Below are 6,000 nucleotides of genomic sequence, written 5' to 3'. Positions count from 1 at the left end.
ATAAAACAAATATTCACACCAATAATCTCTAAATTTATGTCACCATTTGTATAAATTTAAGGAGGAAACTATATTTTCAATTCACAAACATGATGAACTAGAAAACAATTATATCAACATAATGGATAAGATTCCCTTTCAATACTATCATCATATGTAACCTTAAAATTAACTACCTAATCTTACCAACCTTACAATCAAGGGATAAGATTCCCTTACAATCAAGGGTCAAGATCTGATCTATTCTAATATGTCATCTACTGCTAAGTTAAAAATAGTGTGCGGGGCAGAGCTAAAGCTTCTTATTAGAGATTTGATAGTAGCCTTCCCTCATAACTCTGAAGGATCATTTTTTTCCCATATTCACGTGAAAAAATAAATCAATCAAATTTTCTTCCAATCAATTGTCAATCATGTGAGTTTTAAGCATTTTGGAGCTGGCAGTCATTCCAGCCTGTACAAACGAAGAACGTAGGAGGTAGAACCGTAGAAGGGGCATTATCGTCATTCCGCATGATCTCAAAGCGCGTCACGTCGTTTTCCGTAACATTAACTGACCGACTCATGGGGCACCACACCATTGCACGCCGAGGGTAGCTTCACAAAAATGGGCTCATTGTCTAGAGAAAATTACCATGCCACCCTTTACGAAAACACATGGAAGTGATACCCGCACTCTCTTGTTTTAATAACGACACTTCTCTCTTCATCTCGTGAAACAAAACCATTACTCTAAAAGGTTAATCAATCTTAAGCTGTTAAGACTTAAGAGTTGAATGGGGGCATGAGTTTCAAGGATACTAAGAAATGGGAGGCTTTCTTTTCGGATGAGGACACTTATTTCTTTTCTCTTGTTTTTGGTTCCCAGCCCTCTGATATTCCAAATCCCTCTGATACTAAGAAAAAGTCTCTAAATATATGGCAGAGATTTGCAACGGTTGGAACCACCGAGCCAATTATAATTATTCTGATCAAGGTAGGATATGGATCATTTGGAACCCCAATTTGGTTCATGTCAGAATCATCCAAGAAGCTGAGCAGCTAATGCATTGTGAGGTTCGTTTCCTTCAAACCAATACCTCCCTTCTTGTGACCTCTGTCTATGCCCTTAACAGAGGTATTGGAAGGAGAACTCTATGGAGCCAACTTTCCCTTATTGCCTCTCACTCTGCTCTTCCCTGGATTGTTTTAGGAGATTTTAACATCATCAGGTACGCCCATGAATTTCTTGGGGGTACTGGCCCTTCTGCTCGTGATTTGGAAGACTTCAACTCCTGGATCGATTGCAATTCTGTCGCAGATCTTAGATCTTTTGGCCAAACACTATCTTGGAACAACCGGTCGAATGACGATAACTGGAAATGCAGAAGGCTTGATAGAGCCCTTGTAAATGAAGAATGGCTCTTCCAATATCCCTCTTCTTTTGCTTCTTATCTCTTACCTGGGCTGTCAGACCACACCCCAATCATAATTCAGTTTACCCAATCATCCCACATTCCCAAAATCCCGTTCAAGTTTTTTTCTATGTGGCTCGATGATCTCTCAGTTTTCGAAGTAGTGGAAAGAGCCTGGAGTAAGAAGATTAAAGGCTCCCCTCTTTTCGTTGTTATCCAAAAGCTCAAAGAAGTGAAAGATTGTCTTAAAATTTGGAACCGTGATGTGTTTGGCAGAATTGACATTGAAGCCCCTCGGAAAAGGCATCAACTTGAGGCTATTCAAGCTCAGATTGCTATATCCCCTCTCGACCAAGCTTTAAGAGAAGAAGAACATCGCATTAAGGATTCATATGTCAAGTCTGCTAATCAGGAAGAGGCCTTCTTCAGACAGAAATCTAGAATTCAGTGGTTGAATCTGGGTGATTCCAACACTGCATTCTTCCATACTGCTATGAAAGCCAGAAAAAATCAGAATTCCATCCAAGGAACTGTCACTGCCGATGGATCCATCTCTACCAACCCTGATGAGATTGCTGATACGATGGTTGCCTACTTCAAATCCCTCCTCAACAAGGCAGATTCTGACCTTCCATCTCATCCCAGCACCATTCCTACTCCTTCCAGATTCCTCTCTGAAGAAGACTCCTTGCAGCTAACAAAAATTTTTTCTGCTGCAGACATTTGGAATGTCATTAAAAACTCTGATGGAAATAAGTCCCCGGGTCCTGATGGTTTCAATGGCCGCTTCTTTCAAGCTTTCTGGTACTTGATCGGCCCGGATGTTGTTAAGGCTATCCAATTCTTCTTCCATAAAGGCAAGATTCTCCCCCAGCTTAATGCAACTTTTATTTCTCTGCTACCCAAATCTCCTGATGCTAGCTCTCCTGAGAAATATCGGCCAATATCCCTCTGCAATTTCCTGTATAAAGTCATTACCAAGCTGATGGCAAATAGACTCAAACCCATCTTGCATAAGCTCATTAGTCCCTTTCAATCTGCATTTATCAAAGGAAGGAGCATTCAAGACAATATTCTCATTGCCCATGATCTTTGCCATAATTTTCATAGGAAAAAGCCATGTGCATTAAAATGGATCTCAAAAAAGCCTTCGATAGTGTTAATCGTTCTTCCTTGCTCACTTTCATGAGCAAAATAGGCTTCCCTGAGATCTGGTGCAAATGGGTTCATGAATGTATTTCTTCTCCCTCCTTTTCGGTCCTTGTAAACGGCTCCCCTCGGGGCTTCTTCAGATCTTCCAATGGTCTTAGGCAAGGAGATCCTCTTTCCCCCTTGCTCTTTAGTTTTGTTATGGAGATGTTCTCCTGTCTCCTTTCCTCCTTCCATGCCCAGGGCCTTATTTCTTCCCCCTTCTCCAAAGGAGACCTCACTATCAGCCATACTCTTTTTGCTGACGATGTTATGATCTATGCAAACCCAAACTCAACTTCTGCTGCTGGGATCATTAATTGCCTCGCTTCATTCAAATTATGCTCTGGCTTAGAATTTAACCCCAACAAAAGTGAAGTTTTTTTTGCAGGTATCCAAAACAGTACCAAGAGAGTTCTTTGCAACACCCTCAAGATTGAAGAAGGGAAGTTTCCCATCAAATACCTGGGCTTACCTCTAATTACTTCCAGGCTCTCCTCTCGGGATTGTCAGCCCATCATTGACAAAATAAGGCAAAGGATCTCCTCTTGGTCCACTCGTCTTCTTTCTAGAGCTGGAAGAGTTGAGTTGGTCAAGTCTGTCCTCTCCACTTATCAAGTCTACTGGTCTGCCGCCTTTCATATCCCCAAAGAAACTCTCAACAAAATAGAGAAAATCCTCAGGGACTTTATCTGGTCTGGTTCCAAGCTTGAGAAAACTTACCATCCAGTGTCTTGGAACACAATTTGCAGCCCCAAATCTGAAGGTGGATTAGAGATTAGAAAATTGGCTGATTTGAACTTAGCTTCCCAGATTAAGCAACTGTGGCGCATCTTATCCTTGAAAGATTCTCCCTGGGTTAAATGGTTTGATCGGAAATACATAAGAGGTCGAAGTTTCTGGAGCCTCCCTATGCCTGCTTCTCCTTCTTGGGCAGCTAGGAGTATCTTGAATGCTCGAGACTTTGCTTCCAAGCACGTATGCTACATTGTTGGATCCCGGGCTCCTCTCAAATTTTGGACGGATCCATGGCATCCGAAGGGACCCCTCGTCTCCCAGTCTTCATTTGGCTCTATCATTAATTTCATCCCTCTGAAGGCTACCATTGACAACGCTAAATCTCAAGGGTGGTGGGACATGATTCATGTGCATCCGCATCTCCTTGATCTTAAGAAAGTCATTGATTCTGGTCTCTTCTCTGAATCTGTCTTGACCTATCCGATATGGAAGCCAGAATCTGATGGTCATTTCAGGCTTGAGAGTGCCTGGAATTCCATCAGGACTATTAATCCTAAACCCCCTTGGACTTCGACCATTTGGTTTGCAGGGCACACCCCGAAATTCAGCATCACCTCTTGGCAAGCAATGCAAGATAAACTTTGCACAAGAGATAAACTCCATTTCCTCGGTCCCAACCAAGACCATTCATGCCTCCTCTGCTATTCTGCTCCGGAAAGTACCAACCACCTTTTCTTCAACTGTTCTTATTCGGCCTGGATTTGGCGTTGGATTCTTCGCTGCATCTCTGTTAGGAAGAAGCAAAAGAAATCGCTCTCTGATGAGGAAAGCTGGATCAGGAATAAATTCAAGAAGAAGGGGCAGACATATTCTCTAACCCGAATTCTTCTCACGGCTTCTATCTACCTAATCTGGCTAGAAAGAAATGCGAGACTCTTTGAAAACAAAAAAACTCACAAAAGGATCCTTCTTAGCAGAATTATCAGCACTTCGAGGTCTCGTATTCTCTCTCTAAATCTGAAAGACGAAACCTCTGAAGAAAATTGCAAAATTGCGAAAATTTTCAATCTCCCTCTGGTCAGCAAAACCCCAGAAGCTAAGTTCTGTCACTGGGTGCCCCCCTCTGAATCTGAAGTTAAGTTGAATTCTGATGCCTCCCTTGTTTGTGGCTCTGCCTCGGTTGGTGGCCTTCTCCGGGACCACTTGGGGACCATTCTATCTTTCTTCTCTGTAAACTGTGAGCCTCTCCCAATTCAGGAATTAGAATTTGAAGCTATTCTTCATGGAGTCATCCTTGCCTGCCAACTTCCTGTTAAGAATCTTTGGATTGAATCTGACTCTCTCCTTGCAGTCATGGTTATTCATCGCCTGTGGCCTTGTCCTTGGAGGAAAATCCCTTCCCTTGAAAAACTCAGAACCATCCTCAATTCTCTTGACCGCTGGACTCTAACTCACATTTGGAGAGAGGGCAACAGAGCTGCTGACTTCCTATCTAAACCAAACTGTATTTGTAAAGGGGACCCAATCCCTCTTTGTTTAGCTCCTGATGAGCTTTTAAACATTGTATCGGAAGATTTCTCCGGCATGGCTTATCAAAGATTGTAATTTTGTTTTAATTAATATAGCTGGTGGGGGTCTGCCTAACCCCAAATTACCGAGCAAAAAAAAAAAAAAAAGACTTAAGAGTTGATGTTTTTTAATCATTTATCTTTCAACACTCCCCCTCACATGTGGCCCCAATGTTTTTCGGGTTGGCCGTACACGTGGCACGTGTGACCCCTCTTTTGAGTTCATACTCGTGGATTTTTAATATTAAGGAGTTGCTGGGTTTCGAACTGAGGAACCGAGGACCTATCCTAAGGCAATGACTCTTGCCATGTGAAACAACCAATTACTCCAATTACTTCAACACATTTTAAACATTTTTTAGGGAAATAATATTCGTATTTCCTTTGTTTTGACAATGACGTCCCTCATTTTGTTAAAGTATTTTTATCCGTACTTCCCTGATTGGATAATGGCACCCCTCATTTTTTTAAGTGTTTTTTCTAATAGGCTTTTCATAGCCTTTTGAATGACCTTTAACAATTAATCAAAAAAGTATAAAAGAAAAAAAAAAAAAAAAAACCAGTGCCAGTGTGCCACTATCATAATCATTTCCCTTTTCTTATCAGCAAAGGATTCAATAATTTCTTACACTATCAGCAGACAATTGAAAAGGTGTTCTGTAAAGTATATAAAGTTTAGTATGGTACTATAAAAATTAGGAAGTGCAGATATCATTGTCCTTTGTTTATTGATAAATTGGGAAATTATATATTCAGCCCTTTTTTTTTAAACTTGGGACAGCCCGCTCAAGTCTATCTATGACTACTCTTTTACACTAAAGGGTCTGTCCCAAGTAGAAAACAGGGCGAATATATCACTTCCCTTATAAAATTTATTTATTTGTACAAATCATTATTGTAAGTTATACCAAGTTACCAACCCAGAAACTACGAAAACCAAAGAAAGAAGAACTAAAGAAAAGTATAAAGGAAGGCACATGATATTATGATAAGTTTTTATATAGGGTAGCTCATGACAAATGATTAGAGGTGTTGTTACGACCGGGGTAGAACTTACCCTTAAAAGCTAGCCATTGAAAGGAGGGGTGCCGAGGCCCTTATAAGCCTATCCA

The sequence above is a fragment of the Tasmannia lanceolata genome, unplaced genomic scaffold, assembly GCF_043159265.1.
Source record: "Tasmannia lanceolata isolate RefF3 unplaced genomic scaffold, GAP_Taslan_0.1 ptg000015l, whole genome shotgun sequence".
NCBI classification, from domain to species: domain Eukaryota; kingdom Viridiplantae; phylum Streptophyta; class Magnoliopsida; order Canellales; family Winteraceae; genus Tasmannia; species Tasmannia lanceolata.
Note: the sequence above shows the minus strand (reverse complement) of the source record.